Raw genomic sequence first — 12,981 nt, 5'->3', positions numbered from 1 at the left:
AAAAACCGATGGGGATGGATTTTCCATTGGATGGACCTAGCTGGAGCCCAAAAGTAGTGGTCTAGGGGAGTGGACTAAGCCACCGAGAAACAGATGGAGGCACCAGATGGAATCAGTGTATTGACTCCACATTCAATGGGAGGGTCAGCTATTGGTGATACTGCTGTACCTAACAGTGATCACTTGCAGTGATGGCAGAGAAAGAGAGAGAATCAGGGAGTATCACAACAGCGGAAGCAGCATCTCACAATAATGTGAAAGGTTTTGTCATCTCAAAATAACCTACAGACACTACCTTAATGGTTCCCCAGGCTGTCTATACCTCTCCAATGGCTCTGGGGTACAGACAGAAAAGAGTCATGCTTCCAGAGCTGGATCAGAAGAATAGACACAAAATAATCCAATAGCCCATAGTTTTATTAAGTGCCACCAGCAGCAGGCTGCAATGCCTCGTTGCTAATTCAAGTCCACATTTGTTCCCTCACCTCTCATATACAGTAGTGGGAATTCAACCATCCCTATCAGTTATGAAGACATGCTATAGAATCCCCCTGAATAAAAGGCAATCATTCAATAAACTCGAAATAGGAAGCGAGAGCACGGACATCAACATGCAAAATGCAGATTTGGTTGAGATGGGAATACTTGAGAGTAAATAAGCAGCTAAATTGAGTGGGAGTTGATTTATCCACAAGTGATGACATGCCACTCAATCACACAGGCTCACTGTGCTGCTGCGGCTGCTCTTCTTCGTGGAGCAAGGCAATTCCCATTGTGACATTTCACTGGGCACAGAGCCCTGTGTAATGGCATGTTTATGATGAAAGCTGGGGGGGGGGGGTGACATGTCTGGTCCCACCATTTATGTACAAGATATGAAGCAATTAATTCCTCCCTCAAAATAACAACTGGTGTCATGGAACAGCCTCCTAATCAAGGCATAAAGATACGTTCCAAATGGAGGAAAGCTTTCTTGCCATAGGTCAGAACGCTAATACAACACAGGAGTGATGGGCAGACTCCGAAGCCACAGCTCTGAGCATATTGTAAACATAGTGCACGCAGGCTTCCTCTGTTCAGTTTGAATAAAGGATGGTCATGAAGGGAGCACACTCCAGTCAAGCATTTTGTTGCATTATGCATTACGTTCTTCATAGCACATTTCAGGATTGTACAGTATATGCATACAGTATATGCATATATGTACAGTATATCCCTATATGCATAACTGTTCTACACTATTATCAAAACACGATTCAACTGTGCATAAAGATGTGATGGTTTAAAGGTCTCTCTCACAGTCTCCATACGCTCAGCTTTATTTGCAGACCACTGGGCTCTGCGTTGGAAATCAGCAACACTCTGGTCTGGAGCATAACGTTTTTGGGTAGAAATGTGCAGAGAAGCGAGTCAGAGGACATGCAGTGAGGTTATTTTACCATTCGTTTTCAGTTCATTACTGAAAGTCAATGCATATTCAACACATCCTGCACATTCAACCAGAGCTGAACCCTGCTGAGCTGTACTGTGTCGGCTTGGTTATCTACCATAGTTGCTGGAGCTGTGCACGTGAAAAGAAAAAAGACTGAGTCATCACAGTGCAGTTCCGGTCGGCACGACAGTTTGAAAGTTGTCTAATAGTAATCTCAATTACGAAGGGATACTGTAGCAGGTGTCACGTGTGACACACACATGATCCAAAATCCTCAATGCAATGCAGCAAGTATAGTTGAGTAGGAGATGGTGGGTACCCTACTCGATTAAGCTCATTTCAGCAAGGCTGCTTACAAAACCGTCTTGTTCAGATGACTGAAATCTGTTCACGTATTTCTGCCAGTCATGCAGAGAGCAGTGGAGGGTTGCTAGGGATCTGTGGGCCTGTTCTACTGCTGCCATTGAGAAGTGAAACAATACAACTGAAAATGGAATTTCTAGAGCCTATCTCAGAATATTCTGGCCCGATCGGAGCCGCTTCAAGACCCCCGCTTTAGGGTGATGAGACAGTACTGAATGTGGCGACATCAGACAATCAACCGCATGGAGTCCCCTGCAGACAGTCAGCCAAGAGTGTGTGTGTGGCGGGGGGGGGGGGGGCTTTGCTCGGAACACACACAAATTCATGACAGGCACTCTTATACAGTCTCTCCCAAAGGGCACCTTGTGAAACTGCCTGTCGCAGAATGATCATAAAAGTGCATTATGGGGGGGAAGTTTAGTTTCCCATGGGGTTTGAACGGAAAAGGCTCTAGAGCAGCATAATCAATATTTTCATTATTGTGACAACTTTCTCATTAGGGATATTGGACAAATTGCACAAATTGGAGAACTGAGTTGAATACAAGTTTTTGTATTTCTCATTCCACTTTTTGACCACCACTGAATTAAAGCCGCAAAGACACTGGAGAAAATAACCTTTCAGGTTTAGTTCTGTCAAGCACTTCTAACCACCACCTAGGCTTAAGCTCAGCAGGCTAACAGGCTTGTAATGCGAAGACTACCTGGGTTTGAACCCTGCTCAGTCACATGGGCCCTCACATCTTCTCCACTCTGACTCTCAACCGTGGATTGCACGAATGAAAGTAGAGAGTATGGTGAAAGTATACAGACGATACAAGATCTGACACAGAACAAACATTAAGAGATGTCTTCATCTTTGCACTCAGGATATACTGTTTCTTTCTGGTCAAAGTGGAATTCCTGAAATAAAAATTCTAACACACCCTAGTGGTTTTGTCTAGACATATCAATACTTAATAACAGAAAATGCAATCTCTCTTTTAGTGAAATTTTTACCCCATTTTATTTATTTGCTCACTAGAGTGCTGACCAGACAACCGCTAGGTTTGCTCTAGAAGCCACTTTACCTTCTGTTTGTATCTTTGTGGAGGGGAGCAGCAGTGGTCTCTCTCATAGCCTTGACGGGTACAGCGATGTGCTAAGAGTGTTGTGGAAAATTGGGAAGTAGCAGCTCCAATGGGCTGGGAGATGGATGAAGTATGGATGAAGGTACCTTTTATTGGTAGTCATTCATCCAAAGCTACATACAAAGCTCTACCATGTCTCCTAAATTACAAATGTATTAAATCAATTTATACAGTATGTTCTCATTTTAATTGATCCTTTTACATTACATACAGAATAATCAGAATTATGGCAATTATGTGGCAAATCTACTATTAATACAGCGATGTAAAGAGCAGCTGCTTATTAAGAACTGTAATGGCAATTGATTTCCTGATGGAAGTTGACTAATACGTTCTTATTACTGGCTTAAAAATACCTCCTGTTCCATTGTGTAATGATAGAAAATATTAATACACTGTGTAAACAATTCTAACCTAATCCAGATTTCCTTCTATTTTCAAAGCAGACACAGGTTTTGGGTCAGGATATTGCACGGGGCTGTCATCCTGTCACCATGCTATTAACTCTGAGAGATAATGTTGTCCATATCAAACAGTACATAACCATGCAGGCCATGGGTGAGGGATGGGGCTACAGGCTCAGATACAACCAGTTCACAAAGTTGTTTTCCCTCGTTGTTCTCTTAATCACACAACTGTAAGTGACATGCATGCTGTTAATAATTAACCTTGGCTGTCATAACGGCCCCCAGATAATCAGGACAACAAGGCCATCAGGAACACCAACACTCCACATGAAGTTGAACAATTACTCAGGAGAGGAAAATGAAAGTCGAAAAATATTGTTTTGTTGATCAAACAGGTTCTAAAAACAACTTGTCGGACTATACGGAACACACATCTATAATAAACCATCACAAAAAAACAGTACAAATTGTTACCACATATTTTCTTCATAAATACCAGATAAATACCACATGAAACAGATCTACAAAGAAAAACATTCTGGCCACCACCATATGAATCCTGCTCTTTTCTCACTGGCACCTACACTTATCTTACATTGAAATCCTGGACATTAAGTGAGTGAGATAATACGGGGCAGAGAGAAAAAGAGAGAGATGGAGAGAGAGAAACAGTACCACAGTAAAGTGAAAGGGGGAAACGTAATGGATTCAGGTAGAGCGTTCTTTGGAGAGGAATGGTTGAACAAAACCTGGGGTGACTAAGGCCAAGTGAATGGAGGGAAGATTGGTGGCAAAAGGAAAAGACAAGAGGGTACGGGTAATTAAAGTCCCAGGCAGCCACGGTGGACACCTGCTGTTCCTTCCCAGAGGCCCCTTTTGTCACACGGTTTCCACTTTGATCCCACTGCAGCTCCAGTAAACATGACTGCCAGATGACACATATTACAGGCGGCAGGAGCGCATCTGAATGAGACAGCCCAGGGGAGAGGACAAGTGAGGAGCTCGCTCCAGGAACAGGGTTGCTATCCTTTCCAAGCTGATGTGAAATTAAGCTTTGCCATGGGGCTAAGCTAGAGCTGCCTCCAAGCAGCACAGTTTATTACAGTTTGCAAACAGTCATAAGCTGTACTCATTTCACTGCCTTCTGTGTCCTGTAACTGCATCATACGGGTAATCGATTAGAGTTCTGACGCGATGCAATTTGGTTCTCAATCCCGACATTGTGTTTAAGGGATAATCTCACAGTGATTTGTGTAGGAGAAGAAACTCAGGAGCTGGTGACAATCAAATGTGAAACATACATGTAGTTCTGTGGAGGTAGAATAAAGTTTAGCAGTACACTAAAGACAAGTAAGGGTCTATTGGGGCTGGTTTGTAGTGGTAACAATACATATAGCAAACATGGGAGAAAGCAAACTCCAGAGGTGAAGTTCAGCTGTTTTTATGACCACATGCTCACAGAGTCTTGGAGGAAGTGGCACAGACAGGGGATAAGTGACCTTTCTGAATGTGTGATTGGAAAAGCCTGTCTGTTCAGCATTAATCATGGAGATGGCTGCAGATTAATTAATTTGGAGACATGTGGTTGTATTAGGAAGAGGAAAATCCCGGCATAAACCCACATCTTTGATCACATCTCCTCAACCTAAAACTCAAACTGACAGTCCTGATCTGATCCTATCCTTGCTGGCCCAATTCAGCTAACTCCTCGAAATGGAAGAGTCTGTTGACACTGTCCCTGTGCTTCCAGACTTGTTTTCTATGCGAAGGTGTTGGACCTGGGGCTCTGGCCAGGTCAGCCTGGAAAGGACAAGTCGTTTGATTTTGTTATGACTTGGACTGCGTGTTGGAGGTGGCCGTGTGTCTGGGACCGTGTTGTGCTGTGCAGCTGCCATGGTAATTCTCTGGAGCTGGGAAGCTAGCCTGGCAACCGAGAAGAACCTTGCTGGCGCTTCTTAGAAAGGCCTACCGATTATGACTTGGTAATCTGTAGTGAGGAATAACCAGTGACAGAGGTCTTTCCAGGCTAAACCCCAGCAGAGTGTGAGGATAGGTGGGATACTCCGCCAGTGGCCACAAAGCACCCTGAGATATGACTGTGATCTGGTAGGCTGAAATAGAGGATATAATGTAGACTATTCCCGTTTCCCCTTTATCTATGTTCAGTCTGAAAGCCCTGCAAAAATACTGCAGAGTACTAGTGCTATGTCAAATACTTATTTCAGGTTGCACACACACGTTATTATTCCATGCCGAAGACAAGATCAACTTGTGTCAAACGTTTACAGTACACGCTAAGATCTAACAAAATGAAGTAGGAGCCTAACTCGTGTTAGATAATTCACTACATGTAAGGGATTTCTTCCATTGACGGAGAGGCGGACCAAAGCGCAGCGTGGTTATTTTGACTCATGTTTTAATAAATCACTTCACATGAACAAACTAACAAACTAACAAAAACAAGAAACGTGAAAACCCAAAACAGCCCTATCTGGTGCAAAACACAGAGACAGGAACAATCACCCACAAACACACAGTGAAACCCAGGCTACCTAAGTATGATTCTCAATCAGAGACAACTAATGACACCTGCCTCTGATTGAGAACCATACTAGGCTGAAACATAGAAATACCCAAATCATAGAAAAACAAACAGACTGCCCACCCCAACTCACGCCCTGACCATACTAAATAATGACAAAACAAAAGGAAATAAAGGTCAGAACGTGACACTACATGACATTTACTTAAGTGATAATACCCGAGAAGCTGGCATTTGGAGGATATATTGGCATGGGTGTTCTTAGGCCCTAGAGGAAAACGAGGGCCAGCAAAACGTGTCAATATATCCACCAAACACCGGCTTCGAAGGCATTATCACTTTCAAACAGCCGGTTACCAACATATTCAAATAATGATTGACATATTTTCAATAAAAATGTTATTTTGATGAATTTATTCATACTATTTTATCCTTCCACAAGATATAGTCCCGACAAAAATCTAGGGTTGCTACCCAAGCCGGCTGTTTGTTCATTCTATCGGTTCGGTTGCTCGAGACACGACCCACTTGTTCAGTCTTTTTGTTCTGTATCTATGGATGCGACCCAGTTGTTCGTTTTAAATGTTCCATTGTCATACTGTCTGGCAACGTTCCTATCCCTTACTTGCTAGCTAGCCAACTACAGCTAATTTACAGTCAAGTCAAAAAGTGCAGCAAGAATAACCCCAAAGTAGCTGCATTTGCATTTGTTTAAGCAGTTTTCTAACGACATTTATTTGGATACATCCATAACAATGAGCTAATGAGGTGCGATTTCCCCTGTCACAGAAAATGGGCTCCCTCGTCAGGACACTGTTGTTCAAAGGAGCTAGCCAACAACACAGCTAACACAATCACTTCAAACTGAAGCTGGAAAGACTGCAAACCAGCTGTCCTTCGTTAGGTTGTTCCTTTTTTTCTGTTGACATTCCTTTGTATATACAGTTGAAATCGGAAGTTCACATACACCTTAGCCAAATACATTTAACCTCAGTTTTTCACAATTCCAGACATTTAATCCTAGTAAAAATTCCCTGTTTTAGGTCAGTTAGGATCACCACTTTATTTTAAGAATGTGAAATGTCAGAATAATAGTAGAGAGAATGGTTTATTTCAGATTTTACATCTTTCATCACATTCCCAGTGGGTCAGACGTTTACGTGCACTCGATTAGTATTTGGTAGCATTGCCTTTAAATTGTTTAACTTGGGTCAAACATTTCCACAAGCTTCCCACAATAAATTGGGTGAATTTTGGCCCATTCCTCCTGACAGAGCTGGTCTAACTGGTTTGTTGGCGTCCTTGCTCGCACACGCTTTTCAGTTCTGCCCACAAATGTTCTATAGGATTGAGATCAGGGCTTAGTGATGGCCACTCCAATACCTTGACTTTGTTGTCCTTAAGTCATTTTGCCACAACTTTGGAAGTATGCTTGGGGTCATTGTCCATTTGGAAGACCCATATGCGACCAAGCTTTAACTCCTTCGGGCTAGGGGGCAGTATTAGGAAGTTTGGATGAATGAGGTGCCCAAAGTAAACTGCCTGTTACTCAGGCCCAGAAGCTAGGATATACATATAATTGGTAGAATTGGTAGTATTGGATAACACTCTATAGTTTCCAAAACTGTTAAAATAACTTCTGTGAGTATAACAGAACTGATACGGCAGGCGAAAACCCGCACCTGAGGATTGATTAGGAACGCTGCTTGACTGTTTAAAAGAAGTTTATTGGTAACTTACGGGATTCACTTTGTATGCATTTTGAAAGAGGGGAACCGGTGGATTACTGAGTCAAGCATGCCAATGAAACTTACTTTTTTGGGATATCAAGAAGGACTTTATCGGACAAAGGACCATTTGGAATGTGGCTGGGACCCTTGTGATTGCAACCAGATGAAGATCTTTAAAGGTCACGAGAATTATGTTCTCAATGTTCATAATCCCAATTCAATTAACTACTCAGCCTGAAACCCAGAATTTGTAGGAAACTGGTTGAAATTAATCAGACGGAGGCCCAGCTAAGATAGTCAGAAAATGTATTCACAAGAGCGCGCTAGCCTGTTGTACAAAACAATTCATTTTATACTGGCTTCTCACGCACACACATTCACACAAACATACGCACATACATTCACACAATGTCCTCCTACCCAGCCGACAAAGATTAGGGACCGTGAAAACACTGTGAGAATCACTCCCTGTCCTCTCCCCAATCTCTCAGTGGCCCCTAGCCAAGGTCGGCCCCGAATCCTGCTCAGATAGTCTGTGCTCAAGACACTATAATAGACATATTGTTTGACTGACTAGAACTACACACATCATTAATTATAACTTTATGATTGACTAGAATTTCTACAATTATATGGTTTCTGAGTGGAGTATTCTAATCATTCCTTTTAAGCTATAAATACCATCAACAGTAAGTTATTTATTTTATTGCTCTTTCTGACTTTTGTGACGCATCTGCTTGGTTGGAAAATGTATGTAATGCTTTTATGTGAGGGGCGCTGTCCTCAGATAATCACATGGTGTGCTTTTGCCGTAAAGTCTTTTTGAAATCTGACAAAGCGGCTGGATTAACAAGATATTTAGCTTTTAAATCATGTATGACATTTGTATTTCCATGAATTTTTAATATTATGATTTCTGTAATTTCAATTTGGCGCTCTGCAATTTTACCTGATGTTAGCGTCCCAATGATCCGTAAGAATTAACTTCCTGACTGATGTCTTGAGATGTTGCTTCAATATATCCACATAATTTCCCTACCTAATGATGCCATCTATTTTGTGAGGTGCACCAGTCCCTCCTGCAGCAAAGCACCCCCACGCTTCACGGTTGGGATGGTGTTCTTCGGCTTGCAAGCCTCCCTCTTTTTCCTCCAAACATAACGATGGTCATTATGGTCAAACTCTATTTTTGTTTCATCAGACCAGAGAACATTTCTCCAAAAAGTACCATCTTTGTCCCCGTGCAGTTGCAAACCGTAGTCTGGCATTTTTATGGCGGTTTGGAGCAGTGGCTTCTTCCTTGCTGAGCGGTCTTTCAGGTTATGTCGATATAAGACTCGTTTTTACTGTGGATATAGATACTTTTGTACCTGTTTCCTCCAGTATTTTCACACGGTCCTTTGCTGTTGTTCTGGGATTGATTTGCACTTGTCGCACCAAAGTACGTTCATCTCTAGGAGACAGAACACGTCTCCTTCCTAAGCAGTATGATGGCTGCGTGGTCCCATGGTGTTTATACTTGCGTACTATTGTTTGTACAGGTGAACATGGTACCTTCAGGCCTTTGGAAGTTACTCCCAAGGATGAACCAGACTTGTGGAGGTCTACAATTTTTTTCTGAGGTCTTGGGTAATTTTTGGGGATTTTCCCATGATGTCAAGCAAAGAGGCACTGGGTTTGAAGGTAGTACTTGAAATACATCCACAGGTATACCTCCAATTGACTCAAATTATGTCAATTAGCCCATCAGAAGCTTCTAAAGCCATTACATAATTTTCTGGAATTTTCTAAGCTGTTTAAAGGCACAGCCAACTTAGTGTACGTAAACATCTGACTGACTGGAATTGTGATACAGTGAATTATAAGTGAAATAATCTATCTGTAAACAATTGTTGGAAAAATGACTTGTGTCATGCACAAAGTAGATGCCCTAACGGATTTGCCAAAACTATAGTTTGTTAACAATACATTTTTGGAGTGGTTGAAAAACGATTGTTTTTCTTTTTTCTTTTCTTTTTACTTGTTAAGGATAGGGGGCAGTATTTCCCCTTTGGATGAATTGCGTGCCCATAGTGAACTGCATCAAAATCTGTCCTAAATTGCTAATATGTGCATATTATTATTATTATTGGATAGAAAACACTCTGAAGCTTCTAAAACCGTTTGAATTATGTCTGTGAGTATAACAGAACTCACAGGGCAGGCAATCTTCCAAACTAGTCATCGCCCCCTCCCTTCCCAACAAGTTATGGATCTGGAAACACTTCCTATGTCTTCCACTAGATGTCCTCATTCAGTAGAAAGTGGAATGGAGCATTGCTGTGAACTTTGACCTAATGGGAAGAAAAGTAGTAAGTGTCTTAAAGATTTTTATGTGCTTGAAGGCGCGTATGCGTTAGAGTACTTCCTTTGTTCCAATCAGCCTCAGATGAACATGGATGTCCCGGTTGGAGTGATATTCGATCTGTATGATTATAACATCCTGAAGATTGATTCTGCACTTAGTTTGACCAGTTTCGTCGACCTGTAATATGTAATTTGAAAGTTTTGATGCAAAATTTTTCTGGAACAGAAGTCATTTTTTGGGCATTTGAGCTGAAAGTGGTAGCAGATGCTGCTACATGGACACTTGAATTGAACATTATGAAACAAAACAATTTATTGTTGAAGTATGACTCCTTGCACTACATTCTGATCGAAGACCATCAAAGGTAAGGGAATATTTATGTTGTAATTTTGTATTTCTGTTGACTCCAACATAGCGGAGAAATATTGTTACGTCTGAGCGCAGTCTCAGATTATTGGTAGGCTTTTTCCGTAACGTTAAAAAAAAAATGTGACACAGCGGTTGCATTAAGAACCAGTGTATCTTTTTAATTATATGTAGAACATGTATCTTTAGTCAAAGTTTATGATGAGTATTTCTGTTATCTGGCATAGCTTTCTATAATTCCTCCTGACATTTTGGAGAATTTTCAATGTAAACCGAGATTTATGGATATAAAATGCATATTATCGAACAAAACATAAATGTTCTGTGTAACATGTCATATGACTGTCATCTGATGAAGATTTTCAAGAGGTTAGTGAATTATTTATTTTTAATCCTGCTTTTTGTCATTTTATCTTTTGTGGTACAAAATGCCTTTTGTTTTTGTTTTGGTGGTGGTCTAACATAAATATGTGCTGTGTTTTCGCCGTAAAACATTTTAAAAATCTGACACTGTCACACCCTGACCATAGTTTACTTTGTATATTTCTATGTTTTGGTTGGTCAGGGTGTGAGCTGGGTGGGCATTCTATGTTACATGTCTAGTTTGTCTAGTTCTATGTTTGGCCTGATATGGTTCTCAATCAGAGGCAGGTGTTCGTCATTGTCTCTGATTGGGAACCATATTTAGGTAGCCTGTTTGGTGTTGGGTTTTGTGGGTGATTGTCCTTAGTGTCGTTGTTCCTGTGTTAGATTACACTAGTATAGGCTGTTTCGGTTTTCGTTACGTTCTTGTTTTGTTGTGTTTATAATTGATACGTGTTTTACGTTTGTTCATTAAACATGGATCGCAATAGCCACGCCGCATTTTGGTCTGACTCTCCTTCACATACAGAAAACCGTGACAGAATCACCCACCACAACAGGACCAAGCGGCGTGGTGACAGCCAACAGCGGCGCAAAGAGGAATGGACTTGGGACGATGTGTTAGACGGCAAGGGTTGCTACACATGGGAGGAGATCCTGGCGGGAAAGGATCGCCTTCCATGGGAACAGGTGGAGGCAGCTAGGAGAGCAGTGGCAGCCGGAGAGAGGAGCCGGCGATATGAGGGAACACGGCTGGCAAGGAAGCCCGAGAGGCAGCCCCAAAAATGTCTTGGGGGGGGGGCTAACAGGGAGTATGGCTACGCCAGTTAGGAGACCTGCGCAAACTCCCTGTGCTTAAAGGGGGGCTAGAGAGACCGGGCAGGCACAGTGTTATGCTGTGGTGCGCACAGTGTCTCCAGTGCGGGTGCATAGCCCGGTGCGGTACATTCCAGCTCCGCGTATCGGCCGGGCTAGAGTGAGCATCGAGCCAAGTGCCATGAAGCCGGCTCTACGCATCTGGTCTCCAGTGCGTCTCCTTGGGCCGGCTTACATGGCACCAGCCTTGTGCTCGGTGTCTCCGGTTCGCCTGCATAGCCCAGTGCGGGCTATTCCACCTCGCCGCACTGGCAGGGCGACCGTGAGCATTCAACCAGGTAAGGTTGGGCAGGCTTGGTGCTCAAGAGCTCCAGTGCGCCTGCACGGTCCGGTCTTTCCAGTACCACCTCCACACCCCAGCCCTCCGGTAGCAGCTCCCCGCACCAGGCTTCCTGTGTGTGTCCTCGGCCCAGGACCACCAGTGCCAGCACCACACATCAGGCCTACAGTGCGCCTCGCCTGTCCAGCGCTGCCAGAGCATTCCTCCTCTTCAGCGCTGCCGGAGTCTCCCGCCTGTTTAGCGCTGCCAGAGCCTTCCGCCTCTACAGCGCTGCTGGAGTCTCCCGCCTGTTCAGAGCTGCCAGTCTGCATAGAGCTGCCAGTCTGCAAGGAGCTGCCAGTCTGCAAGGAGATGCCAGTCTGCAAGGAGATGCCAGTCTGCAAGGAGCTGCCAGAGCTGCCAGTCTGCAAGGAGCCGCCAGAGCTGCCAGTCTGCAAGGAGCCGCCAGAGCTGCCAGTCTGCAAGGAGCCGCCAGAGCCGCCAGTCAGCTTGGAGCAGCCAGGGCCGCCAGTCAGCATGGAGCAGCCAGGGCCGCCAGTCAGCATGGAGCAGCCAGGGCCGCCAGTCAGCATGGAGCAGCCAGGGCCGCCAGTCAGCATGGAGCAGCCAGGGCCGCCAGTCAGCAAGGAGCAGCCAGGGCCGCCAGTCAGTATGGAGCAGCCAGAGTCGCCAGTCAGCATGGAGCAGCCAGTCAGCATGGAGCAGCCAGTCAGCATGGAGCAGCCAGAGCAGCCAGTCAGCCAGACTCTTCCAGATCTGCCAGTCAGCCAGACTCTTCCAGATCTGCCAGTCAACCAGACTCTTCCAGTCAGCCAGGAGCAGCCGCCCCTCTGTCCCGAGCAGCCGCCCCTCTGTCCCGAGCAGCCGCCCCTCTGTCCCGAGCAGCCGCCCCTCTGTCCCGAGCAGCCGCCCCTCTGTCCCGAGCAGCCGCCCCTCTGTCCATTGAGAAGAGTTGCCATGGTGAGGAGGCCACGGAAGCGGACAAGGTGGGGGACTAGGACTACGGTGAAGTGGGGGCCACGTCCAGCACCAGAGCCGCCACCGCGGACAGATGCCCACCCAGACCCTCCCCTATAGGTTCAGGTTTTGCGGCCGGAGGGTACTGTCACACCCTGACCATAGTTTACTTTGTATATTTCTATGTTT

Source organism: Oncorhynchus mykiss, chromosome 11, assembly GCF_057628025.1.
Source record: "Oncorhynchus mykiss isolate SJ-2025 chromosome 11, ASM5762802v1, whole genome shotgun sequence".
NCBI classification, from domain to species: Eukaryota; Metazoa; Chordata; class Actinopteri; order Salmoniformes; family Salmonidae; genus Oncorhynchus; species Oncorhynchus mykiss.
The sequence above is the reverse complement of the archived record's forward strand: the minus strand, read 5'-3'. Positions refer to the sequence as shown.